We start from the raw sequence: 14,013 nt of genomic DNA on the forward strand, positions 1-14,013 counted from the left end.
TAATTGATAATTAAATTTGAATTATATTAAATTAATTAAATCAATTATTGAATTTATTAAATTTAATGATATTAATAAAGGTCATGGTCATAATGTAACTAAATGATAAGGAAAATTATTTATTATCATCAAATTTTAATATTCAGAATAATATAGAATTATTAATATTGAAAATACATAATTTCGAATGAACGATATAATAATTTCTAAAACTATTAATATATTTTGAATTAAAAAAGAAACAAAGATTAAATTTGAAATATTTAAAATAAAATTGCCTAATCGTGTTAAAATTAAATGACCAGAAATTAAGTTAGCATATAATCGGATTGATAAAGTTAAAGGACGAATAATATTTCTAATTAATTCAATAATTACTATAAACTTTATTAAATATAAAGGTGAATTTAAAGGTACTAAATGAATAAAAAATAATTTATAAGAATTAATTATTATATATAAAATTAAAGCTATTCATAATGTTAATGATAATATTCAATTAAATAATAATTGTATTGTTGGAGTAAGTACATAAGGAATTAATCCGAAACATTAGTAATAAGAATATATGTTAATAAATTTATAAAAATAATAATATTTGAATTATATTTAAAAATTATAATGAATTCTTTACTTAATAGTTTAATAAATTTAGTAAATAAAATATTAATTCAATTTAAAATAATATAATAATTATTTCGTAAAATTATATAAAATATAACAGGAAAATAAATAAATATTCAATTAGAAATAAAATTTCTATAATTATTTATTGTAATTATTGGATCAAATATTCCAAATAAATATATAAAATTAAAATTCATTTATTGAAATTAATTTTTTTTATTATAATTTAAATTAATTAATATATGATTTAATTTAATTATTAAGTATAATAAGTTAAAAATTATAAATATATATAGTTCACATAAAAAAATTGGTCTTATTAGTGGAATTCATTAAAAGTAATTTTTACTATTATTCATTTAAAAGATCAATTCTTTTTAATTTAAGATATTTAATCATTTAAATATTTAAAAAATAATAAGGGATATTAATTTTAAATTGACAATTTAATGTTATATATTTTAACTAATTTTTAAATTAAACTTTATTTTTAATTCATTTTATGAAATCAGTTAAAGATGTTCTTTCAACTGTAATAGGCATAAATCTATGATTTATACGACAAATATCAGAACGGTGTCCAAAATATAATCCACCTCGTTAACAAAATAAACTAAATTGTTTAATTCGTCCTGGAATTGCATCAATTTTAACACCGAAAGATGGTACAGTTCAAGAATGAATTACATCAGTTCATGAAACTAATAAACGTAAAGGTAATTTTATAGGAAATACTATTCGATTATCTGTATCTAATAATAGAAATTGATTGAATGATTTATATATTAATATATATGAATCAAGTTCAATATTATTAAAATCAGAATAACAATAAGATCAATATCATTGATGACCAATTGATATAATTGAAAAAAAAGGATTTAATAATTCAACAATACAATATAAAATATTTAAAGATGAAGAACAAATAAATAATGAAATTATTATTGGAATAATTGTCCAAATTACTGCAATTAAATTATATTTCAATATATATAAATTAATACATTTATTACTTAAAATATCAGCAATTAAATATGAGTTAAGAACAATAATTATTAATATAATATTACAATAAAATTATGTACATAAATTAAATTATCATAGTAAAAGGAATTTGAATTTTGAAGAAGAATATATATTTCATGTTGCTATTTTTAATAATAAAATTAAATTTTATACAATTGAATTTTAAATTCATTGCACGTTTCTGCCATATAAAAATTTTTTAATTATTAAAATTCTACACTCAATAAATGAATGATTTAATGGAGGATAATTTATTAATCATTCTAAAGATGATTGAAAAAATTAAAATAATAATAAACGTTTATAAATTAAACTTTCTAAAATTAAAAATAATAAAAAAATTATTCTATTTAATGGAATAATAGAACAAATTGAATATAATAGATTTCAACAATAATGAGAATCAGGGTAATCAGAATAACGTCTAGGTATTCCTATTAAACCTAAAAAATGTTGAGGAAAAAATGTTAAATTAACTCCAATAAATATTATTAAAAATTGATATACTAATCATTATTTGCTTATTATTAAACCAGTAGTTATAGAATATCAGTGAATAAATCTTTAAATAATGGAAAAAAACAGCTCCTATTGATAAAACATAATGAAAGTGAGCAACATCATAATATGTATCATGTAAAATAATATCAATAGATGAATTAGATAATATAATTCCTGTTAATCCTCCAATTGCAAACAATAAAATAAAGCCTAAAGATGAAATAATACAATTATTTATTTCAAGTTTTGAACCATAATAAGTTGCTAATCATCTAATAACTATAATTCCAGTAGGAACAGCAATAAGTGTAGTTGCTGAAGTAAAATAAGCACGAGTATCTACATCTATTCCAATAGTAAATATATGTTGAGCTCAAACAGTAAAACCTAAAAATCCAATCCCTAATATTGCATAAATTATTCCTAAATTAACAAATACTTCTTTTTTACCAATTTCATTTATAATAATTTGCGAAATTAATTCAAAACCAGGTAAAATTAGAATAAAAACTTCAGTATGACCATAAAATCAAATTAAATGTTGATATAATACTGGATATTCTCCTCCTATAGTAGCAAAGAAAAATGTATTAAAATTACGATCAAATAATAATATTGTAATAGCTCCTGCTACTACAGGTAAGGATAATAATTATAAAATTATTGTGATAAAAAGAGATCAAGGAAATAAAGGTATTTTATCTAAATCTAATCAAAAATTTTTTAATTATATAATTGTAGTCATTAAATTTGAATCTCCTATATGCGATGAAATACCAGATATATGTAAATAAAGAATTGTAAAATCTACAGAAGGAGATGAATGAAAAATATAATTAGATAAAGGTGGACATACTGCTCAACCAGTTCTAGATATAAAATTAAAAATTCTTCTAGCAAATAATAATAATAATGAAGGAGGTAGCAATCAGAATCTAATACCATTTACTCGAGGAAATGATATATCAGGTTATCTTAATATTAAAGGAATTAATCAATTACCAAATTCTCCAATTAAAAAAGGTACAATTATAAAAAAAATTCTAGAAATAATTGATATATAAAGAATCAATAAACTCGATAATTTATTACTAGAATTTAAATTAATTATGCTAATTCTATTAAATGTTACAATCTCATAAATAAATCACTTTAAAATAATATTTCATAATAAAAAAAAAGATAAATATAAAATATATATTAAATATATAAAATTCATATATTTATATCTTAAAATTAATTTATATAATTTGTTTAAAATTAAATTATACTTCATCTTTCCAAAATTAAATTATATTATAATTTTCAAAAATTATGTTAAAATTTTTGTAACTAATAATAGTAAATAAATTTTCATAAATATCTTATCAGAATATTCCTTTTGTCAGGAATATCATTATTATATATATCTTTTTGGTAATGTAAAAGCATATAAAATTTCGAATCTTAAAGAATTAATTAAATTGATAAATATATATATATATAATAAATTATTATAAATAATTAATAAACCTTTAAAATGTTGAAATAAATTATAACTTTCAATATTTATAAATTTGCAATTTTAAATAAATTGTTTCAAAATAATTAATAAACCTATAAATATTAAAAGCAATATTCATTCAATATTTATAAGTTATATATCCTTAAATAAATTAAATTAATAAACCTATAAAATATTAAAATAAATAATATTTAATATTCATAGGTTTTGTATCCATAAATAAACTAAATAATTAATAAACATATAAATATTAATAAACTATAATTATTTAATATATATAGGATTTATATCCATAAATAAATTAAATTATTAAACCTATAAAATATTAAAATGAATAGTTTTTAATATTTTATAGGTTTTGTATCCTTAAATATATTAAATTATTAATAAACATATAAATATTAGTGAACTATGTTCTTTTAATATTTATTGGTTTTATATCCATATTAAATTAATAAACCTACGAAATATTTAAATAAATTATAATACTTATAGATTTTGAATTTTTAAATAAATTAAATAAATAATAAACGTAGTAATATTAAGCAATTTATAACATTTATAGGTTGTGAATACTTAAATAAATTAAATAATTAATAAATTTCATTAAATAAATATTTCTTTAATATTCATAGATTTTAAATAAATTATTACTAAATAATTAATAAACCTATCAATATTAATTAAATCACATTTTGAAATATAATTATTTAATAAACTAATATTATAATTTAATTACAATTATATTCTACTCAACTAAAATAACATAAAATTAATTATTTATGCTACTAAAATAGTATAAAGTTAATTATTTATAATAAATTAACTTATACTACTCGAGTAAAATAGTATAAAATTAATTATACATATAAAATTAATTTATACTACTCGACTTATATAATATAAATTTAATTATTTATAATAAATTAATTTATACTACTCGATTAAAATAGTATAAAATTAATTATTTGTACTACTAGAGTAGTGTAAAATAAATTACTGAATATATATTTCATATAAAATATTATTATATAATATATCGATAGATTATGAATCTATAATGCTTAGTAATCAGCTTATTTATATTTTAAATTTAATAAAATTTGTCAACAGCAGAAAATTTCAATGGAACAGATTTTCTTATTAAATATGCAATAAAATTAGCTCACCACAATACTAGTCGAAAATATCAATAGTGCAAACATTACACATAAAAATTTGTCAGCAGTAGAAAATTTCAATAGAACAAATTTTCATATTATATATACATTAAAATTAACTCACCAGAATACTAGTCGAAAATATCAATGGAACAAATTTCACACAATAAAATTTGCCAACAGTAGAAAATTTCAATACAACAAATTTTCAACCTATGTATGCAATAAAATAATCTCACCAAAATACTAGTCGAACCTGGTAGTCCGCGTCTGAACCCGCTGAACATTATTGGCATTAGACACGCAATTTCATGGTATGAATATTAATTAACAAAATCAAACCGTTGTTGAACGTTCCCTATTTCTATATAGTCAAACTTTTTACCGAAGGCCTTTCTTTCGGAGAAGCTAACCCGTTGCATCGAGATTACGTCTTCGTGTTTAGAGGAGCATATTAGTATACACTTTAAACACGGGCACATTAATTTCGTGTATGAATTTTTAGATTGAGTGTTAAACATATCGAGAAAGTTACCACCTTCCTAGAGTGCCGATCGGCCATGCCAATATATTCACGAATTCTGCGATTCCGAAAGTCGAACGAAGTATTTCGGGTGCAAATCCGCAGAACAGTTTTGGTAATAGACAGCGTAATTCACGGTTAGAATATTAAGGTAGAGTGCCAAACCGTTTTAGATCGTTACAAATTCGTATAAAGTGGAAACTTCTCCGAGGACCTTACCCACCGCAAAGCTAACCCGCCATATCGAGAGCGTAGCATCGTGCCCTTAGAAGAAATTAGTCTTAATTTCGCAGACTGGAACCTTAACGTCATGTATGTATTAGGAGGTCGACGGTCAATCCACTGCAGAACGCTGCCACCGTCTGTGTAAGAAGAACCGCTACGTAAATACATTCGCCTATCCAGCGTGTCCGACAGTCAAACAACGCATTCCTGGAGTAAATCCACTGCACTGTATTTTCAATAGACTCCTTCAGTCCTGGTTTGAATATCAATGTAGTGAGCCAGACCGTTGGAGAACGTTACCAAATGTTATAAAGTCAAAATTTTTACCGGATACCCCACCGTCCAAGACCCTAACCCGCTGTGGCGAGCGTCATATTTAGTTCTCACGGAAACAAGTAAGTAGACAATATAGCAGAAGCACACCGTATTTTTAAATATAAATTAGAATATCGATTGTCAAACCGTTCCAGAACGTTACCTCCGTCATTGTGAAGTCGCACATATATCACAATAGATTCACCTATCCTGTGGTTCCGTGATTCACACTAGGAATATCAGGAGTTCATCCGCTGAAGGGTATTGGCGATTGACTCGTTATATCACGGTTTGAAGAATAAAATAGAGCGTCACACCATTTATGAACGTTACAAATTGCTATGAAGTCAAATGTTTTACTGATGTCCTAGCCATCCGCGAACCTCGCCCGATTCACAGAGAGTATAACATCGTGTTCATAGGACAAATTGGCATAAACTATAGTGACGAGCTCATTAACTACATGTATGAATCAGAAGATCGGGTGTCAGACCGTTCGAGACCGTTACCAAGATATATGAGGTTGGAACGGCTAAGTTAATAGCTTCACCTATTCTGAGATTCCCAGAGCCAAATGTGCTATTCGTGGTGTAAATTCTCTGAATGATACCGGCAATAGACGCGTTAATTTACGGCATGAGTATTATTGTTAAGAGTCAAATCGTTGGAGAACATAACCAATTGTTATAAACACATTCCGTTCAATAAATACGTTTCCTTCCGAGGACACAATCCGCTGCACGATGTGACCTGCCTAGTGTTCGCGGAAGCAAATTAGAAGATATTTAACAGGCGGACACCTTATTTTCATGTATAAATAGCAAGATTGAGTGTCAAACCGTTGGAGGTCGTATCTACCATTTTTGAGGGGAGCACAGCTAAGTCAAGAGATTCACCTATGCAGTGATTCTGAGAGTCAAGAGAGGTGTTCCTGGAGTACATACGCTTAACAGTATTTGCAATAGATACCCAATTTAATGTTATAAAGATTGAAGTACAGAGTAAAACTGTCGAAGATCGTCACTTATTGGTATAGAGTCAAACATTTACGGGAGGCCTTACCTTCCAAGAACATATCCCGCTGTATCGAAAATATAGCTTAGAGTTCAGAGGTATAAATTAGTATACACTTTAGTGTCGAGCACTTTAGTTTAATGAACGAATTAGAACATCGAATGCCAAACTGTTCGAGAACGTTACCATCTCTTTTGTGGGTGGCACTGCTGAGACAATAGCATCACATATCCTGTGATTCCGAAGGTCAAGCCAGATATTCCGGGAGTGAATGCGCTGTACAGAATTGGAAATAGACACCTCAGTTCACGGTTTGAATATTAAAGCAGTCCGTCAAGCCGTTGTAGAACATTACTTGTAGGTATAGGGCCAAACTTGTTACAGAATGCCGTACCCTCCGTAAAAATGAACAGCTATATCGAGAGTAAAATACCGTGTTAAGAGGTACGAACTAGTATACATTTTTGTGTGGAGCACCTTAATATTATGCATGAATTAAAAGGTCCAAAGTCAAACCGCTCGAGATCGTTAACATTTTCTGCGAGAGACGATCGGCTATGTCTATAGCTTCACCTGCCATGTGATTCGTAGAGGCAAACCAGGTAACACGGAAGTACATCCCCTGAACGGAACGGGCAGTATACACCTTAATTCATGGTTTGAATATTAAAGCAGGCAGTCAATACGCTGTAGATTATTACCGATTGAAGTAGAGTCAAACACATTACCGTAGGCCTTACCTACCGAGAAGCTAACCCACTATATTGAGGGTATTACTTCGTTTTTCGTGAAGCAATGTAGTATACATTTTGGTGACGTACACCATAATTACATGTATATATTAGAAGATTGAGGGCCAAACCTATTGAGAACGTTACCACTTTCTGAGCGAGACGAACGCTAATTATATAGCTACACCTGTACTGTGATTCCGAGGGTCAGACCAGGTATTCTGAGAGTCAATCCCCAGCGCGATATAGTCAATAGACACGATAGTTCACGGTATGCATATTAAAGTAGGGCGTCAAACCTTTGTGGAACGTTACCTGTTGATATACTGTCTAACCTATACCGAAGGCCATAATTTCCTAAATCCTTGCCCGTTGTATGGAGTGTCATGCTTCCGGTTCAAGGCAACAAATTAGCAGACCCTTAAGCATACGAACACCTTATTTTTATGTGTGAATATCAAAATCGAGAGTCAAACCGCTCGAGAACGATACCGCCTTCTGTGAGATTCGAACGGCCAAGTCAATAGCTTTTCCTATCCAGTGGTTCGGAGAGTCAAACCAGGTATTCCTGGAGTAAAATAACTGAACAATATAAGAAATTAACTCCTTCACTCGCGGTTTTAATGTGAAAGCAGTCCACCAAGCAGTTGCAGGACGTTACCTATACGTGTACGGTTAAACTACTCACAGAATACCATACCCACCACAAATCTGACCCGCAGTACTGAGAGAATGACACCGTGATCAGAGGTACGAGCTGTATATATTTGAGGGACGAGCACCTTAATTTCATACATGAATTGATATATCGAGAGTCAAACCTTCGATAATGTTACCACCATCTGTGAGAGACCAACGGCTAACTCAGTAGCTTCACCTGCCCTGTGATTCCGAAAGTCAAACCAGGTATTCCTGGAGTAAATCCGCTGAACAGTATTGGAAATAGAGACTTTCGACCACGGATGAATATTACAATACAGCGTCTCCCCGTTTGAGAACGTTTCCAGATGCAATATAGTCAAACGTCTTACAGACTGCTTCACCTAACGAGAAGCCTAGCCTTATGTATCGAAAGTAAAACATCGTGTTCTGAGGAACAAATTACTATACATTTTAGGGACGGGCACCGTAACTCCATAAATGTATTAGACGGTCGAAGGACAAACTCTTCGAGAACGATGCCACCTTCTTTCAGTGTCGAACAGAATAGTCAATGGCTTGGTCTGTCTTATGAGTCCGAGAGCCAAACCTGGTATTGCGGGATTAAATGCACTCTACAGTACTGGCAATAGGTACCATAATACGCGGTTTTAAACTTAAAGTAGAGAGTCAAGCTGTTGGAGGACATAACAAATTGGTAAAAAGGCATACTATTTATCGAATACGTTTCCATCCTAGAACCTAACCCGCAGCAGCGAGTATCATGCTTAGTGCTCACGAAAACAAATTAGTAGACATTTTGGCAGACGGACAACTGTTTTTCATGTACGAATGGCGAAGTCAAGTGTCGATCCTTTGGAGTACGATCCCACCTCCTTTGAGAGCCCAAATGCTAAGACAATAGGTGCAATTTTCGTGTGATTCCGAGGGCCAGATCAGGCATTCCTGGAGTAAATCCGCTGATCAGTATTGGCAATTGGCACTTTAGTTCGCTACTTGAAAACCAAAGTAGAGTGTCAAACGGTTGTAGATTGATACCATTTGGAGTAGAATCAATATTTCTACTTTGGGCCTTAAGTTCAGAGAACATAACTCGCCGTATCGAGTGTCTAATTTCGTGCTTCGAGAAGCAAATTAATATTCACTTTAGTGGCGGTCAACTTAATTTCATCTATCAATAAGAATATCGCCAGTCAAGCCGGGCGAAAACGTTATAACCTTTCCTGAGAGTCGCACAGCTAATTCAAAAGCTTTACTAATCCAGTGATTTGGAGAGCCATGCCAGTTATCCCGGGAATCAGTCCGCTGAAAACTGTTGGCAACACATACATGAATTCGCGGTATGTATAGTGAAGTAGAAAATCAGTCCCTCGGAGATCATTACGAAATGGTGTAAAGTCCTTCGTTTTCCGAATACCTTACCTTCTGTGAACCTAACACGCTGTATCGAGTGTATATCTGCGTGGTCAGAGAAATATATTTGTATACATTTTAATGACGGACATCTCATTTACATATATGAATAGAGAAACCAAGAGCAAAGCCTTTCAAGAACGATACCGCCTTCTTTAAGTGTCGAACGGCTAAGTTAACAGCTTCACCTATCCTGTTATTCCAAGAGTCAAACCAGGTAGGCTGCATCTATTCGCGCTGTGCAGTATTGGCATTTGGCACGCAATTTCACGGTATAAATGTTAAAGTACAAAGTCGCAAGCTTCTGCAACGTTACATATTGCTATATAGCCAAACTTTTTACCGAAGGCCTTACTTTTCCAGAAGCTACTCCGCTGTATCGATAGTATAACTTCGTGTTCCGAGAAAGAAGTTAGTATTAATTTTTGCGACGGGCACCTTAACTTCATGTATGAATTAGAGGATCGAGGGTCAAGCAGTGCGAGAACGTTACCACCTTCTGTGAGAGACGACCGGCTAAGTCAATAGCTTCAGCTATCCAGTTATTCGGATAGTCAATCCTGGTATTCCGGGAGTAAATCCGCTGAACAGAATTGGCAATAAACACACTAATTCACGGTATGAATATTAAAGTACGGAATCAAACCAACGGAGAATATTAACAATTCGAATGAAGTCATTCTTTCTACCCAATACATTACCTTCCTAGAACACAACCCGCTGTTGCGAGTGTCTAACTTAGTGCTCACGGAAACAAATGTGTAGACACTTTAGCAGACGCACACTTTAATCGCATGTATCTATAGGAATATGGAGGGTCAAATCATTCGAGAACGTTACCACATCTTTTGACAGTCGCATGGATATGGCAACAGCGTTACCTTTCCTGTGATTTCGAGGTACAAACTATGTGTTCCGGGAGACAATCCGCTGAACAGTATCGGCAATAGACACCTTGACTCGCGGTATGAATATTAGAGTAGAGAGTCAATCCGTCGGAGGACAATGGCAATTCGTATTGAGTCATTCTTTGTACTGTTTACCATACCTTCCGAGAAACTAATGCGCTGTAGCCATTGTCTTGCTTACTGCTCAGGGAACAAATTCGATGACATACTATCAGAGGGAATCCATACTTTCATTAATGAACATCATAATAGAGAGCCAAACCATTCGAGAACGTCCTCATTTTCTGTGAATGTCGCACATTTAAGTCACTTGCTTCACCTACCCTGCTATTCCGATAGGCAGACCAGGTATTTCAAGAGTAAATTCGCAGAGGAGCGTTGACAATAATCACCTCAATTCAGTGCATGAATATTAAAGTACCGAGCCATTCCGCAGGAGAACGTTACCATCTGGAATAACGTCATACTCCTTACCAGACACCTTACCAGCCGAGAAGATAACCCGCTGTATCGAGGGTATACCTTCTGGTTCACGGAATCAAATTACTAGACGCTTTAGCAGACAGTCATTACAGCCTTAATTTCATGTATGAACTAGAAGATCGACGGTCAGTCCTTTCGGGAACGTTACCACCCTCTTTGAGAGACGAACGGCTATGTCAGTAGCTTCACTTATACTCTGATTCCGAAAGTCATACCAGATAATCCTGCAATAAATCCGCCCAACAGTATGAGCAATGGAAACCTTATTTCACGGCTTGAATATTAAAGCGGACCGTCAAATCATTGTCCTCCGTTACATATTGGTATAGAGTTCAACACTTTGAAGATAGCCTTACCTTCGGAGGAGCAAACCCGCCGTTTATAAGGTATATCTTCAAGTTCAGAGAAGCTAACTAGTAAACATTTTAGTGTCGGGCACCTTAATTTCATTGATTAATTGCAAGGTCTCGAGGCAAACACTTCCAGGACGTTACCACCTTCCCTCAAGGTCGCACAGCTAAACCCACAGCTTCATCTATCCTGTGATTCCAAAAGTTAAACCTGATATTCCGGGAGTAAATGCCCAGTCCAGTATTTGCAAGAAACACCTTAATTCTTGGGATGAATATTAAAGCAGACCGTCATACCAATGTAGAGCGTAATTTAATTGTATAAGTTTATACGTTTTACAGATGATCTCACGTTCCGGGACGCAAACCGTCTATATCCGGGGTATTACTTCGTGTTCAGAGAAGCAAATTAGTGCACATTTTGGTGACGAACACCTTAATTTCACTCATGAATTAGAAGGTCGATGATCAAGCCGTTCAAGTACGTTACCACCTACTATTAGAGTCGAACGGCTAAGCCAATAGCTACACCCAAGCTGTGATTGCGACAGTCTAATCAACTATTCAGGGAGTAAGTAGGCTGAACAGTATTGGTAATAGACACCTTAATTCGCAGTTTGAATGTTAAAGTAGAGCGCCAAACCGTTTGATAACGTTACCACCCTCTCTGAGAGTCGAACGGATAAGTCAATAGCTTCTTCCATCCTGCGATTCCTAGCGCTGAGCTAGGTATTCCAGGAGTAAATCTGCCGAACATTACTGACAATAGATTCTTTAATAAGCGGTTTGAATACTATTTCAGACCGTCAAACTGTTATAGAACATAACCAATTGGTATAGAATCAAACACTTTGCTGATAGCTTTACATTCCCAGGAGCTAACCCGCTGTATTGGGAGTATAACTTCGTGTTCACAGGATGAAAGTAGTAAATATTTTGGCGCCGTGCACCTTAATTTCATGACTGAAATAGAAGATCGATGGTTATACCTTTCGACATCGTTACTACCTTCATTGGGAGTCGCATAGCCATGGCAATAGCGACACCAATCCTGTGGTTCCGTGAGTCAAGATGTCATTACGGGAATAAATCCGCTGCATTATATAGGCTGCTGACACCATAATTCACGGTATGAATTTTAAAGTAGAGAGTCAAATTGTCGGACACCATTATCAATTCTTATACAGTCACTCTTCTTACCGAAGGCCTTACCATCTGAGAATACAACTCGCTGCATCGAGATACGGATTTCGAGACCAAGGAAACAAATCAGTATACATTTTTGTTACGTACACCTTAATTTCATGTACGAATTAGAAGAGCGCGGGTCAAACCGTTCCACAATGTTACCAGCATTTTGAAGAACAGAACTTCAAACTCAACAGCTACAACTATCCTTAAATTCCGAACGTCAAGGAAGATTTTCAGGGAGTCAATTAGCTGAACACTACTGGCAGCGGACACCTTAATTTACAGCATGAATATTAAGATTGAGCGCCAAACCTTTGATGAACTTTACCTATTGATGTAGAGTCAACCTTTTTACAGAAAGCCTTACCTACCGTGAACCAAGCACGACGTATCGAGTGTATAACTTTGTCCTCAGAGAAATAGATTTGTTTACATTTTAGCAACAGGCACCCTAATTTAATGTGTGGATTGAATGAACAAGGGTCATACATTTCGAGAGAGTTATCACCTCCTTTGAGGGTCGAACGGATAAGTCAGTAACTTCATCTATCCTGTGATTAGGAGAGTCAGACCAGGTATACCGAGAGTAACTTCCCAGCGAAGAATGGGCAGGAGACAACTTATCTCACGGTATGACTATTAAACTGGAGAATCAAACCGTCGTAGAATATACCAATTTGTATTAAGTCACATTTTTTACCGAATACCTTTCCTTCCAAAAATATAAGGCCTTGTAGCTCATGTCTTGCTTAGTGCTCACGGGAATAAATTATTAGACATTTTAACAGACGGACACCTTATTTTCATGAATGAATGGAATGATCGAGTGTCAAAAAGGCCTACAACGGTCCCATCTTCCTTGAGGGCCAAACTGCTAAGCCAGTTGGTGCTCCAATCCTTCTCTTCTGAGCGACAGACCAGGTATTCCTGGAGTCAATGCACTGTACACTATCTTCAACGGACACCTTAATTCACAGTTTGAATATTAATGTAGAGTGTCAATCCGCTTGATAACATTACCAATTGGAATAAGGTCAAACGTTTTAAGGAAGACCTTACCCATCGGAAGCCTGACGCACTGTATCGAGAGTATAACATGGTGTTCAGTGGTTGAAATTAGTATATATTTTAGGACGTGGACATGGTGTTTTCGTATCAGAATAGCAGAATCGAGGGCAAACAGTTCGAGAATGTCACCACCTTCTTTGAGATTCGTACAGTTATGCCAATAGCTTCATATATCCTGTGATTTCGAAAGTTAAACCTTAATATTCCGAGAGTAAACGCGCTGTACAGTATTGGCAATGGAGACATTAATTCACGGTTTGAATATTAAAGTAGAGAGTCAAACAGCGGAAGTACGTAACGTTTTCGTCTAG

The 14,013-nt window shown here is 32.6% G+C and overlaps 1 pseudogene; it reads right to left on the reverse strand.

Annotated features, from left to right (window-relative positions):
- Nucleotides 1-1,824: 1,824 nt before the first annotated feature.
- LOC143220093 (cytochrome c oxidase subunit 1 pseudogene) overlaps nt 1,825-14,013 on the reverse strand; it is a 30,002-nt pseudogene continuing 17,813 nt past the window's right edge.

The sequence above is a fragment of the Lasioglossum baleicum genome, unplaced genomic scaffold (assembly GCF_051020765.1).
Source record: "Lasioglossum baleicum unplaced genomic scaffold, iyLasBale1 scaffold0192, whole genome shotgun sequence".
NCBI classification, from domain to species: Eukaryota; Metazoa; Arthropoda; class Insecta; order Hymenoptera; family Halictidae; genus Lasioglossum; species Lasioglossum baleicum.